This window comes from Falco biarmicus, chromosome 7 (genome assembly GCF_023638135.1).
Source record: "Falco biarmicus isolate bFalBia1 chromosome 7, bFalBia1.pri, whole genome shotgun sequence".
Lineage (NCBI taxonomy): Eukaryota > Metazoa > Chordata > Aves > Falconiformes > Falconidae > Falco > Falco biarmicus.
The window spans coordinates 27,700,577-27,713,942 of record NC_079294.1 but is presented as its reverse complement, the minus strand read 5'-3'; positions in this window follow the sequence as shown (position 1 = coordinate 27,713,942).

Below are 13,366 nucleotides of genomic sequence, written 5' to 3'. Positions count from 1 at the left end.
GGACTTGTCTGGTTCAGTGTTTAGTTCTCCAGAGACAGGGACTCACCTTTCTCTCTGGGAAAGGTGTGTATCTTTTTGTGGGAACTTATTAAAACATACTTGGTTCCATATTTCATGAGATCACTGGTTTATGTAGATAACTGTATCAGTATGCTTACATCAGGAGGCATTTTACACCTTCCCTTGTCATTCCCAGATAAAACCAGCAATCTGCAAAGTTAGTATTGCTCATAGGAGCAGGCGGCGTTAAGAATGATATAGAAATGGCAGGCTCAGAAAGACAAGGAGCATCCTCAGCTGTACAGGCCCACCTAGAAGACTGTCCAGCATGACAAATTAATTTACACAATATGCTGGTAAGGTGTCCAAATTGGGATCATTCATATGGCAGCAAAGGATGGTGACGGTTGCATGTGTACAGTGGAAGACAGTCTCTTGCAAAGCAGTGTCTCTGTAAAGGATGATACAAACCTTACTGTACTCAAGGGTCATTGTACATAGTCAGTGAAACTTAACATGATACTGTTGCTAGGACAGATGTGATTCTTGGAAATACAAGCAGGAGAATGTCACGTAATAGCAGAGAGGTGGCATGACCTCAGCATACAGCGCCGTGGAAACAGCATCAGAAACTACTACACTACATCGAAAGAGAGATGTGTGGTTGTATGTCAGTGTTCACAGTTCAAAACAACACAAATTGTCAAGAGTTCAGGAAAGAGCTTCAAGAAAAACTCAGCATCTGGAAAACATACTTCTAGAAAGAAACTTAAGGAGGTCAATCCAAGTTTATCCAACAGAAGGTCAAAAGATGACTTGAGCACTGTCTATAATTACCAGCACAAGAAGAAATGATTAAGATTAGGGCTCTTTAATCAGGCAGAGAGAAAAAAACAGGAATATAATTTGATGCAGTGGTTGAAAAGAGAAGCCAAGCAAATTCAGATGGATTACAGGGAACACTGTTTAACAAAAACCATTAACTATTAGAACAATTTACCCAGGGATGGGCTACAACTTGCACAATCTGAGGTCTTGAACTGAAAACTAAATAAAACATTGAAGCAGAAATTATTGGGTGAGATTCATTGTCAGAACAGATAATCATAAAGTTCTCTCTGGTCTTGGAAATATGAAAAGTGCCTAGGAAGAATGGCAAAAACCTCTGAAAATGCTGAAAGACAGAGCAGATTGTGCTGTGTTACAGAAGAGATTTTAATTACTATTAGAAGTTACAAAAGAAAGTGAAATCTTATTTTTAAAAGCCACAATTTCTTTAATAAAGATGAAAAATCCAGTGAGAAAATCCTTCAGGAAACTGCCAACAACTGAAGGGAAAAAGAAAGGATATTTGTAGAAAACAAAAAATAACAGAGATGTATTCCTTTTCTGCAAAACTTGAGTGTAAATTCAAAATGAAGTAAATCCAGATTAATTTTGATGCAATTGAGAGCAGCATCTGGCCTCTCCTTTCAAACAAATGAGGTAGAGTTTTGTACTCTCATAAAAACAAACACAGAAAACCAAGAAAGGTGAAAAACTTAGAGTCCAGAGATTGCTAAATGTCTTTGGGTACACTCTGCCCAGTTTTCGAGAGCTGGCCTTGTGGTTTTGCATCTTTGTGGGTGCAGAATACCACCAAACCATCCACTTTGTGCTGGGGCCAGTGACAACTCACAGTTACAGGCTGCAAGGGAGAGTCAAGTGAGCTGGCAGAGAAATGGCTGGGAAGCGTGCTGTTTTGATGTGAAACCAGATGGTGTTTCAGTGGTGTTTTGCATTGAGATTTCTGGGTTCACTCAAATCTAGGAAACTCAGGAGGAGGGAAACTACAAGCAGATGAAAACATGCACAAACTCTTTGTTTGTTAGTTGGGTAAGCCCCCCCTGCACACAGCCCGGGGAGAAACACTCCTCACTGGAGCCACGCTGGGACCCAGAGCAGAGCAGCCATGCCACGAGTGAAGACACACAGACGGTGGGAGATTTACAAACCCAGCTTCGTGGACAGATGGGAAAGGAAACAGAAACTCAAAACAGAATAACACTTTACAGAAGATGGTTTTTTTCTAAACTAAATCCCAAACAACCACCAGCTGGTTCTCATTTCAGCCTGCAGATGAATAGATTTTGAGCAGAAAAGCAGCAATGGATGCCTCAGTGCTGCTCTGCAGGAAGCAGAGAGGCAACTGTCCGCACAGGACTCGGCCCCGGGACTTCCAGCCCAGGAGGCTGCGCTGTGTCAAGCTGGTCTGGGGCAGGGTTGCTCCACCCTGCCAATACCTGTTGCTTTCCCATCCCAGAGCATGGCTGCGGCAGCTGGAGGAAAAGGTGGTCCTGTCCTTTCACACCCTTGGAGCTGCTTGTGAGCCTGGCAAAGGCAGAGGGAGGCACAAGAAGAGAGCCGGCCAAGGAGGCAAGCCTTTTGCAGGTTCCCTGCAGAAGAGAGGACAGGGCCTGGGCTGGACTCTCAGCAGTCTTCTGGGGACAGAAAACAAAGCTGGTCTGCCAGTTACAGGTTTTACCTACTCAACTCCACATATTTTTTCCTAATTTGCACACAAAGAAAAGAACTGAGGGCCGTAGCTTCTCAGGAAGTGTGTCACCTTCCTCCACATGTTAAAACCCCCCTATCCCCGGAAAAGGAGGGAGTTCCCCCTGAGACCAGCTCTCCACAGGCCCTGCTATGCTTGCTTTGAGAGCCTCTCTGCCTGGACTTCAGAACTTGTTAGACCACGAGGGTTCAAATTACATCAAGTGACAACAGACACATAGGAGCCCTGGGCACAGTCCAGCCAGCCAAAGCCAAGCACCCCTCTGCCTGAGACTTACCGACTCTCAAGCCGCCGTCCTCACCCGTGGGAGTCTGCTCAGTGGAGCAGCAGCAGCCTGGGCAGCTTCAACCATGAAGCCAGCAGTGGGAAGCCAAGCAAGTAGCAAACTGGCTTTGCAAGATGGCTACACATTTCCTGCACATCAAAGGACAGCCATCCCCAGGCCAAGAAGGGAGGCTGGAGCTGCTTTCATGGCTTTCACAAAGCCTACAAAATCCTCTCTCCGAGGGGGTTTATATAAGGAAGCTGCACCAGCCAACCAGTTGCAGCAGGGCCTTTGTTTCCTTCAGCCCTTGAAGAGACAACAGGTGGGTTAAGGTTGGGATGGGACACAGGTGTGCATGGTACAGAGGCAACCTCAGCCTTTCTGAAGTCTAGCCCACCACTCCTGCTTCACAGGACTCTCCCTAGGGCAGTGGCTCTAGGGGTGCTGCAGGGTTGCTTGATACCCACTGGAGCTGGTGTCAAATGAGGAGGGGCAATGTGGGTAGGGATTAGCACCACAGGCTCATGGCAATTGCTGTCTCTCATGAGGGGGGGCTCTTGTGTGCTTTCCATTCATTCCCACCCACGCCACAATCAGCATCCATTAGTGCTAACCTTAGAACGTAAGCTTGCTGGGATGGATGCCATATGAATTTGTATATAAAACAGAGGGAGAGCACATACATGCTTTATATAAACAGATATTGGAGTAAGGAACTTTACCACAGTTAACATAGCCACAGGTCAGCTAGAGTCCTTGTTATGATAGCAAACCGTTTCTCAAGTACAGCTCTTCCCATCAAGGAATGTACATTTTAAATATCTGCAATATATCATGCACAAATACATCACTATGTAAACACACACACACACCCCTCAATACTCCTGTATTATGCGGCTACATTTACTTCGTGCTCTCTCCTGGTCAACAATCTTCTAAAAGCCTGCATGCTTTTCAGCCTCTGTTCCAAGAGCAGCCTGGACTTGCTAGTTAATGGCACAACAGATTGTTTTGGCAAATTAAGAGGATTGATCAGTTTTTTCTGATGCTGGAAAAGTAGGTTATGATTTCTTTGAGACTCAATGGTCCCATTTCTCTGACTGTTCCTGCCACTGAACAACTACCTGGCACAGAAAGCTGACAACCCTGGTGAGGGAGAGGGCCACAGAGGAATGCGGGAGGAGCAGGCAGTAATTCTTGCACTTGTTTAGAGCTGGACTAAAAATAGAGGTTCTTGAACCTGTTTCACTGTAAAAAGCCTGCATAATTCAGACAAGTTTTACCAGCAAATTGCAGCTATAAAGGGAAAAGCCCACAGCCTTAAAAAGTCCCTTGAAGCCCATCCAAAACAGTCTTCTGTCCAAGTGCCCTGTACAAGAGGGCAGAGGGGGAGACGGTGGGAAAGTAGATGCTAAAGGCAGCTCTGACCTGGCAGGGAAAAAGCAAAGCTTGTCCCCCATCTCTGATGCATGCCGACTGCCAGGACAGCATGTTCGAGCACTCTGGGATCAGGGCAAGATCAGTCTTTTGCTTACTCATTTCTGTACTGCTACCCCCAGTACACACACACACTGTGTACTGGCTATGCCTTGGGAATTGACTTCTACCAAGAGAATTACGCGAAATGACAGTGAGGAATCTTTGCTTGCCAGACTGCAATGCGAGACTTTTAAGACAAGTTCTGCCCCTGGTTTTATGCAAGTGTCGGAGAATCACAGAATTAGAAACTTACTGAGGGTGCACTTGATCCTCTTGTCCAGATCATTGATAAAGTTATTAAATAGGAGTGGCCCCAATACTGGGGAACACCACCTGTGACTGGCCGCCAACTGGATTTAACTCCATTCACCACCACTCTTTGGGCTTGGCCATCCAGTCTTTGTACACAGCAAAGAGTATGCCTATCCAAGCCATGAGCAGTCAGTTTCTCCAAAACCAAACCTTAAGTGCATTTGCAAAAAGAAATCCCAAATTCAACCCTCAGATACGCAGACACCACTACTTTGGTTGCTCAGGTAAGACCTCCCCTTTGTTTCTGTGACCCCGTGAGTGTAAAGAGCTGACATTCTCCATCAGTCCCCTGTCTTCAAGCCTCATTTCTGGTTTTCTCTCCCCTTTTTCCTTAAGTCACTGTTTGCTTCGTCCTTCCTTCTCACAGTCTTCCCTCAGCATTTCCTCAACACAACAACAGAGGCAGTGACCTTCTGCAGAAGATGATGTGGTCAAGGGTGAACTCTGGCAAAGCTCATCCCCGTCTCATTTGGCCTATAAAGAGTTTTCCCACACGTACTCAGTTTTAGTTCATCAGCTATCACTTTTAGATGTGCAGAGATGTAAACCTCCTTTAACTACAAATGTTAAATACACTACATACGTTCAGTGTCCTAAATGCCTCCATCAAGGTGAGGAGCAGCACCTATCCCTGAAAATACAGGTGAGAGACTACAGCTGAGCCAAGATGAAAAAGATGGGGTTATTCTGCTGTTGAAAGCACTGTGGTGCTGTCAACACCACAAGTCAAGGGTGCCCAAGCTTTACTACATATCACACATACCAAAACTGACCTCCATGGCAAACCTACATCAGAGTAAATCCGTCTCTGTATTGAGGAGGAATAGTTGTGACAAAGCAGTTGGCACTTCAGGCTGTGAATGCAGGAGTGCATGGGTGGAAGGGACTCTGTGACTCAAACCTGTTGCTAGAACCACAAATGGCCTTTCCAGCTTTTCTTGCAACCGTGTGGACTGCTCTCTGGAACTCTTTGCACCAGCCCTACCTGAGATGGAGACACTTTCCTCTCCATTTGCACCAGGGATATTTATGAAACCAGTAAATCAGCAGCAACTTCCCAAGGCTCCAGCTGGCACAACATGCAAGGCACCAAGGTGGGAAGCAGCCAAGAGAACAGGGCAGTGAGCCAGGAGCAGCTGCCCCCTCCATGGGACTGCAGGTACTGGCCCCACTACTCTGGTTGCCCTCAGCAGCCTGGGCCCTGCTGTGCCCTGGGCGTGCTGCCGTGGTGCAGTGCCTGGGGGAGTGCAAGGGAAAATGCTGCTGGGGTTTCCCAACCGGGACTGCAGCATCATCACACAGCCATGCATTTACAGGAGGCAGATCTGGTTTTTCCATCAAAGATCCATCTAGAAATAACAAGGGAAGCCCAGGCAAGGAAAACGAGTGTGGTGACATTCAACAGAACAAAACTCTTCCACCTTCATGATAAATGAATTAGTCTGAAGGCAGTGAGCAGAAGCATCCCAACTTGCTATAGCAGAGTGAATCATCCTATATTCTTCCCACAGCAAAGTTTAAAGACTTCCTCACTTGACAGCCAAATGCATCTGTGGAAACAGGAAGTGAAACAGAATTGACAGGATCTGGTAGGTCAGGGCTGCCATTCTGGTTTTGCTGGGACCCTTACACAAACAAGCTAAAGGAGCTGTATTTCGTTGGAAAAGTGTTAACAGCCCTACAGGCACTGAAAGGATGTCACGCAACTGGTAAATCACGTTTATTGGCATTTTTCAGGCAACAAATACACAAGTCACAAGACCCTGACAGTGCACTGAAGGAGGTCAATAGAAGCCACAAAGACGGTCTAGTCAGCCTTCAGGCTTGTGATAATTAGAAATGTGTGCTACCAACTTGCCTCCTGCTGAGTCTCCTTTCCTATTACAAAGCCAGTGAAATCAGATAGGGATAATAAAATTGCATAATATTTCTTAAAGGCTTGTTTCTATCTATACATTAACATATCCAATCAGTTCTATTACTACCAGGCTTTACCCTTTTAAAGAATAAAGAAACCAGAACTTAGCAGAATTGTGTCATTTCCCATATCATCCTGAAATGTTTATTGTAACTGGCAAAACCCATGAATTCTGCACATCAGAGAAAATATATAGTTGGGTCTCAGGAGGCAGGAAAGAGGGAAAAATGAACGGGTACTGTTGTATTCTTGGTGAAGTGCAACAACTTCCCTCAGTGCAGCAAAGAATTTATCACTGTTATGCTGATGTTTGGCTGGGATTGTGGATCCAAGACTGCCTCAGGTATCACACACACAACAAGCCTTCTGCATAGTACTTGCTCATGAACTCCTTCTGATTTGCGTTTCAGATGTGTGCTTTTGAACACAAGAGATATAAATAGATCAAGACCGGATCAAATGGTCTTCAAAGTCACTCTGACAAATGCTGGAAGGCAGCAAGACATCAAGAATGTAGCAATATTTTCCTAAAGTTCTCCTATGTTATCCTACAGCAGGCCCCAAGATCTCTTGTGCCACTGTCCATCCTTCCGTCGGCTCTGTCTCTCTTGCCTGTCACCCCTTGCCCAGGGAAATCATGCAGTAGGCCACCACACATATTACTCCTAAGATATTTTAAAATTGATTTAGAACTGGTGAAAGACAACAACCCCAGAGCCTGAAAGATCGCTGAGACAGAGCAGTAGGGCAAGCTACCCCGATACTGCCTGTCATCAAACTGCCTTCAGGGAAAGGGGGAATTTAATATCCATGGCCTGCTCCTCGCCTGCCTCCCTGAGAATGCCAATTAGCATTACATGTGGCATTTTCTAAAATATAACTTTGAACAGTCTATGAACTTGGTGACAATTGTGAACTCACTAGTGACCACCGCGTGGCCATGAGATGACTGTCAGCAAGGATTTTTGGACACAATTAGCCGAGATCATGTTCTAAGCAGTGACTCAGAAATGAGTGGCTCTGCAACCTTTCTGCCAACCTTGCTTCTTGCCTTCTAGTGATTGCTAAATTGAATCTGAAAACACCCACATGGACGATAGGAACAAGAGCTCCGATTCCTGGGAACAATTGTTGATGACAGGGTAATCTCTGGTTTTAGCAAAGCACTGGTTCCTGGGCTCTGCTCCATCAAATGAACGTTTCCTTGTTCTGTCCCCAGAATCCCCTGGGCAGGGGAACATGCAGTAGAAGTGCACTCAGTTATTTTCCAGAGACTTTCCCCTCCAGGCTGTCAAAGATCTGAAGGAGCTGGCGACCAGCCCACTCTTACTCTGATAAATGCTATTTGCAACTAAAAATGGATTAAAATAGCCTCCGAAAGCTTGTCTGAAGGGGAACAAGCAGTCTTCTTCAGAGATGCCATTAGCAGGAAGATGTGGAGAGGGCTATTCTAAGGGCTGCTTATTTTTGGGTTTCACCCCACTTTCTCATTTGCCCTGACCAAAGCAAAATAAGATTATAATTAGCACTTGGGGCACTGTCGATGGGAGCAGCAAACAAGGCCTGGTCAAAATTCAAACTCGACATTCCTCTGGTTCTTTATCCATTCTCCACACACCTTGTGATACAGACCCAGAAAGTCTGGGGTTTGGCCAGCATGTCCATCAGAGAGCACGGATTCCCTGCTGACCACAAAAAGCTGATACATCAGGAGCTAGGTGCTGGCCATCTTTTTTGCCCAAATGATCCTGCTCCGAATCTTTTAGAAATCCATATTTTCCCTTGACAGCTAGCTGGAATTGAGGGAGATGCCAGAGTTAACAGAAGGGAAGTGCCAATTCCCCACTACCATTTTTAATCACTAAATGCAATCAAATAGGTGAACCAGGAGGAAGAGGTGACCTGAGGCTGCTAGGAACCAGGTGCAAAGTGAAAAAAAAATGGAGCTTTTGGTCTTAGAAGATAAGCCTGGTGGCAGTGGTAGGGCAGGATTTCCAAAAGCTCATCCCAGTGCTGTATAACAGTGGTGGGAGTTCTGCCACGCATTGCGCTGGGAGCAGACCGAGTCTCTGGGCCCAATGACCACCGCAAATGCAGGAGCTTTTGCTGTCACTAGGGTTAGCTGTTACAGCCCAGCTCTCCAAATTAATGCTTCTGAGATGGTACAACCCCACCAGATCCCAGACAGGCCTAAAAAGAGAAAGATGGAGATCCCGCCTTCGTCTGCTGAGATGGTTGGTCTGTGTCCCCACCTTGTCAGCACCACAGGTCTCCCCAGCTTGTAGCCCAGGTGCCTGTTACAACATCAATAAACTGCTCATTAACTCTTCCCAGCCTCCTGAGAGTAAGGTTAGTGCACCTTGTCACAGGTCACAGCGTCATTGCACAGAGCAATATCTGGGCTTCACAGTGAAGTGGGTTACCGCCTGTTTCTTAGAATCACCTCAGGATTCAGAAATTCCCTGCTGCAGCAGGGACCGAGGACACCAGGGATGCTCTTAATCTCTCACGTCCTGCTCCTGCAGCACCTCAAAGTTGTTGCAACTTTTGGTCCTCTATGTTATAGGTCTGAATTAGTTTGAAATAAAAGCGCTGTGAGCAGGAAGTGCGCCGTGATCTCTGGTGGGAGGGATGCAGGGTGCAGGCAGGAAATTCTCATGTGCTCTTCTAGACTCCGTGGCAAACCTGCTTTAAGGTACACCATGAATCAAGAGCTTTACTGTCTTCCCCAGTTTTACACCCTCTCCAGACTCTAGGCTACAGGGAACTGTAGCAAGCCGACATGACCAGCCTTTTCTTCTCCTACTTGATATTCTTTCTAGTAATCAGCAAGCCATGAACAAAAAATTTAGTTATTGCTGACACTAATACTGCACCTAAGGTGGCAAGCTTACTACTGCTTAATAGCAACAGCCTCCTGTCTCCGTGTAAATATATTTTTGCATTGAAAGACTTCTGCTTTACATTTTTATTAGTCAAAAAGAGATTCATATTACACAGAAGGAATTTACAAATTATACCTGAGTATATAATGAATCATAAATGAATGTACAATATTTTGCCTTGAAAGCATCATGGGTAACTGTAAGGAACTTGTAATAAATTAGTTGTTCTCTTCATGCATCATCATAATCCTTACCTTCCTCCTCCATATATTGCTGAAATGATCCTGTGCACAGTCCTCCTTTTGAAATAGATTTGCAGCTTGTGGATCTTTGCACTGGAGTTCACAGTCCTCTGCTCCATTGACTGATCGACTAGGTTCCTTCCAAACAGGCTTTCTGAGTTGAAATATCTTTTTTATTTTTTTTTTTAAATGGACACAGGCAGGTGAGCAGTAAAATAGTATATTGTCACGCATGTACTCAAAGGCCAGGAAATCATGGCCCAGATGAAAAGCAGATGTAACATCCGGTCTTCCACCTTAGAGATGCACATTAACCCCTGTGTAAAGATTAAGAAATACAAAATGCTGTTAGTTTGCCATTGCTTTTCAGTTAACTGGAATAAACTTACAAAAAGGCATGGTCCATAACTTGGGTAAATATAAAGGGTTGTTTCAAAAACTGCTTGACATCCATTGTGATAAATATTGACGGTAAGCTAAGGCATGTCTTCCAAAGGAGCTGTGATCAAAAGTTTTTCATCTGATAGAAGGTATTTGCTGCCTCAGATATTTCAAACCCACGGAGCCTGCTTCAGTCTTGACCTAGAGATTTCTCCCTTAGCACTATTATTGCTGTTATGCTCTTGTATCACTCTAACATCCATAATTTTTCTAGTTGTGACCAAGCTATAGCATTTTTAACATTAGACCCATGTTACATCGCCCTCATTGACGTTTTTGTCAGTTCCTAAAGTTGGTGTGTAACTATGGACCTGAGCAGCTCTCAGAGCAGTCCACAAACTTACTTTAAGTGTTGCTGCCATGGCCATTGGATCTACTGGGGCTGCGTGATTTCCACATGTATTTTCCACTCCTGGAGGAGAGCACTTGCTGCTGCTGCTTCTTACTGTTTAGCTGAGAAAAATGTGACACTGAGGTTTCACATCACCATTAATAAACTTTGCGTTGTGACTGGCACTAAAAATAGCTGGTCATGTAAATAAGAGCAGTGGTAATAGGCAGACAAACTAAAATTATATTGTGGCACCCCATTTTCATGACGGAGCTTCCAGGAAAAGCTTCTCAAGGGCAAGATTATCACACATTAAAAAAACCCAAACAACAAATAACTTGTGACGCCTGACTAACACAAATTGACTCTAGCCTGAAGACTACCAGCCACCACCATGAGAAAAAAGCTGTGGTGTTTCTCTTTCAGTGAGGCCCCTATGTTCCCAAATAGACTTTTTCTGATATGAAGCTGCTAGAAAGTCATGGTTATTTTTCAATAGTTGATGCATTTCCCTTCTCTTTCCCCAGCCTACTGAGAATACTGGAATCCCATTTTCAAGCTTTTTCTTTCCATGGACAGGAAGTGTGGAAAGTGTTATAAAAGCAAAAGCAGAGATTTTTGGCAGACCAGAGGCTTCCAGGAGCCAAGATAGCAAGAAAAAAGATCCTCAAATAGCAGATATACAGTCAAATTGCAAGAGCTGAGACGCAGAGCTGAGTTACAGTGACAGGAGTTTCCATGAGTAACGAGCCACGTGCACAGGACGAGCCAGGACTATTGCAAGGCAAATGGAATCAAGCATCACCCGTGATGAAAGAGGGTAAAATGATCAGCTCATCCTGGGCTGCAGCACATACACGCCAACAGCTGCCCCAGCTCAGCAGCTTCACTGTAACTTACAATGGCATGGCAAAGCAATGGGGCATGGGAACCCTTTGCAGCCTGGAGCCCTTCCAAGCAAACCACCCCTTAGGGATGTCTGTCAGTGGTGGCCAAAGCAAGCGGCAGAAGCAGGAGAGATGACTGAGAGGCACCGCTATGCCTTCCCGGAGCAGGCTGGATGTGCGTCCTCTGAACCAGCACCCCGGGGAGCCAGGGAAAGGGTCCGTGGCAGCAGGCAGAGCATGCAGCTGAGGGAAAGAGCTGTCACTGCAAGGCTAGTCACAGCCCCCAGGGTCCTCTCCCTCTGCCCTCTCACAGGCCCCTGCATCCCCTTCCCATGCCACCTGCAGACAAACCCTCCCTTTTATGCTTGTTTCCCTCTACAAAAACATTCCCTCTCCAGCTTTAGGTCAGCCACCTCCTGTCACCAGGTTAAACAGCAGCAGTGACACACCAGCTGTACTGTAAACACCTCCAAAGGCAGCCTGGCTTCGGGAAGATGGAAGGACAACATGGAGAGGAGAGCAAATTCCCCAAAAAAACCCTGGTCCACAGCCCAGAAGCAGCACTTCATCTGTTACTGCCATGACGGCTCTCAGAAAATGTTTGAGGCATGAGAGAAGCCACCACACAGCACCAAACACATCACTTACTGGCACAAGATAAGTGAGCTGCTCTTCCCCTGTACTCCCCAACCCTACCAGCTATGAGAGAAAGCAAAGCTCAGCCCTGGAGAGGACAAAACTACCTCTACCCAGTACTGCAGGAGGGACTTATGGTGGTGGGACAAGTGTCCCATGGTGCTCAACTCTTCCCAACACTCCCTGCCTGCACCCACAGCTGGCTCCAGTACAGTTGAGCTGCTGGGCTTTCATTTTACAGGGCCATTGGCTCTAAATGCTAAAAATTGTCCTGGAGACTTCCTCACCTGAAATGTCAAAGGAACATTTTAGCACTAGTGCCCACCTCAGCTTGTGGTCATGGCAGGGCCTGGTGCTGGGTGATGTTCCATAGCAAAGTTTTCTCCCCAGTCCCCCCACTCTGATCCCAGGGCTGACAGACCTCACTCGCCTCACAAGGCTTTTTGCAGCATGGAGACAGGACTAGAAATTGGTGGCAAGAAATGCACAGCAAGGGAAATATTTTGAGATAGGCTAAAAATAGATCTCTGACCCTGCTTGTTTATATATAGCGAGGTCTATACATGCACTTGCTGGCAGTAAGTCAGCTTAGGGGCAAAGACATCCCTGCAATGCACACCCCAATTTTGCTGAAAGAGCAAAATTTCTGGGTGCAGCTGCCAGGCAGCCCTGGAACACTGGCTCCCAAGGGCAAAGGGACAGCAAACATGGGTGCCCCATAGGAAGAGGCAGCAGCCCCTGGTGCAAAGCGCGAAGTCACAGCACACGTGGCTCCTTCAACAGCCCTGCAAGTACCTCCTTCTCCAGGACATCAGACAGGACCACATTAGGTGCACAACAGGGGACGAATCCACAACATAGGGGAGCAATACCAGCGCAGGGCTGCAGCTGAAGGGATGACTTCTGCCAGGACTTCTCCAGCACGGGACTTGTGTGGCATCCTCAAAGACCCCTTGGGAGCAGTTGCAGAGTGGGAAAGAAGGCATGGTGCTGTGCGGCAGAGATGTGGAAGGTGTAGGCCTTGCAACAGGCGTGCAAACTCCAAGTGCAAGACTTCTGGCTCATTACCAACAGCTGTGCTGCAGAAGAGCAAACCCTTTCCTTTCATCCCACTGACCCCAAAACACTCCTGTCTGGCACTTCATCCAACCCCCTGTTGCTTGGGATTTTATTCTGATAGGTCAAGACACTATCTTTAAATCCCAGCCTTTGGCTTTGCATAAGACTCAGTTTCTGCTCAGAAAAGAAAACATGTTTCTAGTCCTCCTGTGTACAGAAAAGTGCTTGAGACTATTGACCTAGTTGCACCCAACAGGATGCAGGCTGTATCTGGAAACAAGAAAAAGGAACCAAAATGCATTCTTCGTTTAGTCTCAAAATTTTTCTGCACATAATTCATGTCTTTCCCAGCCTGGA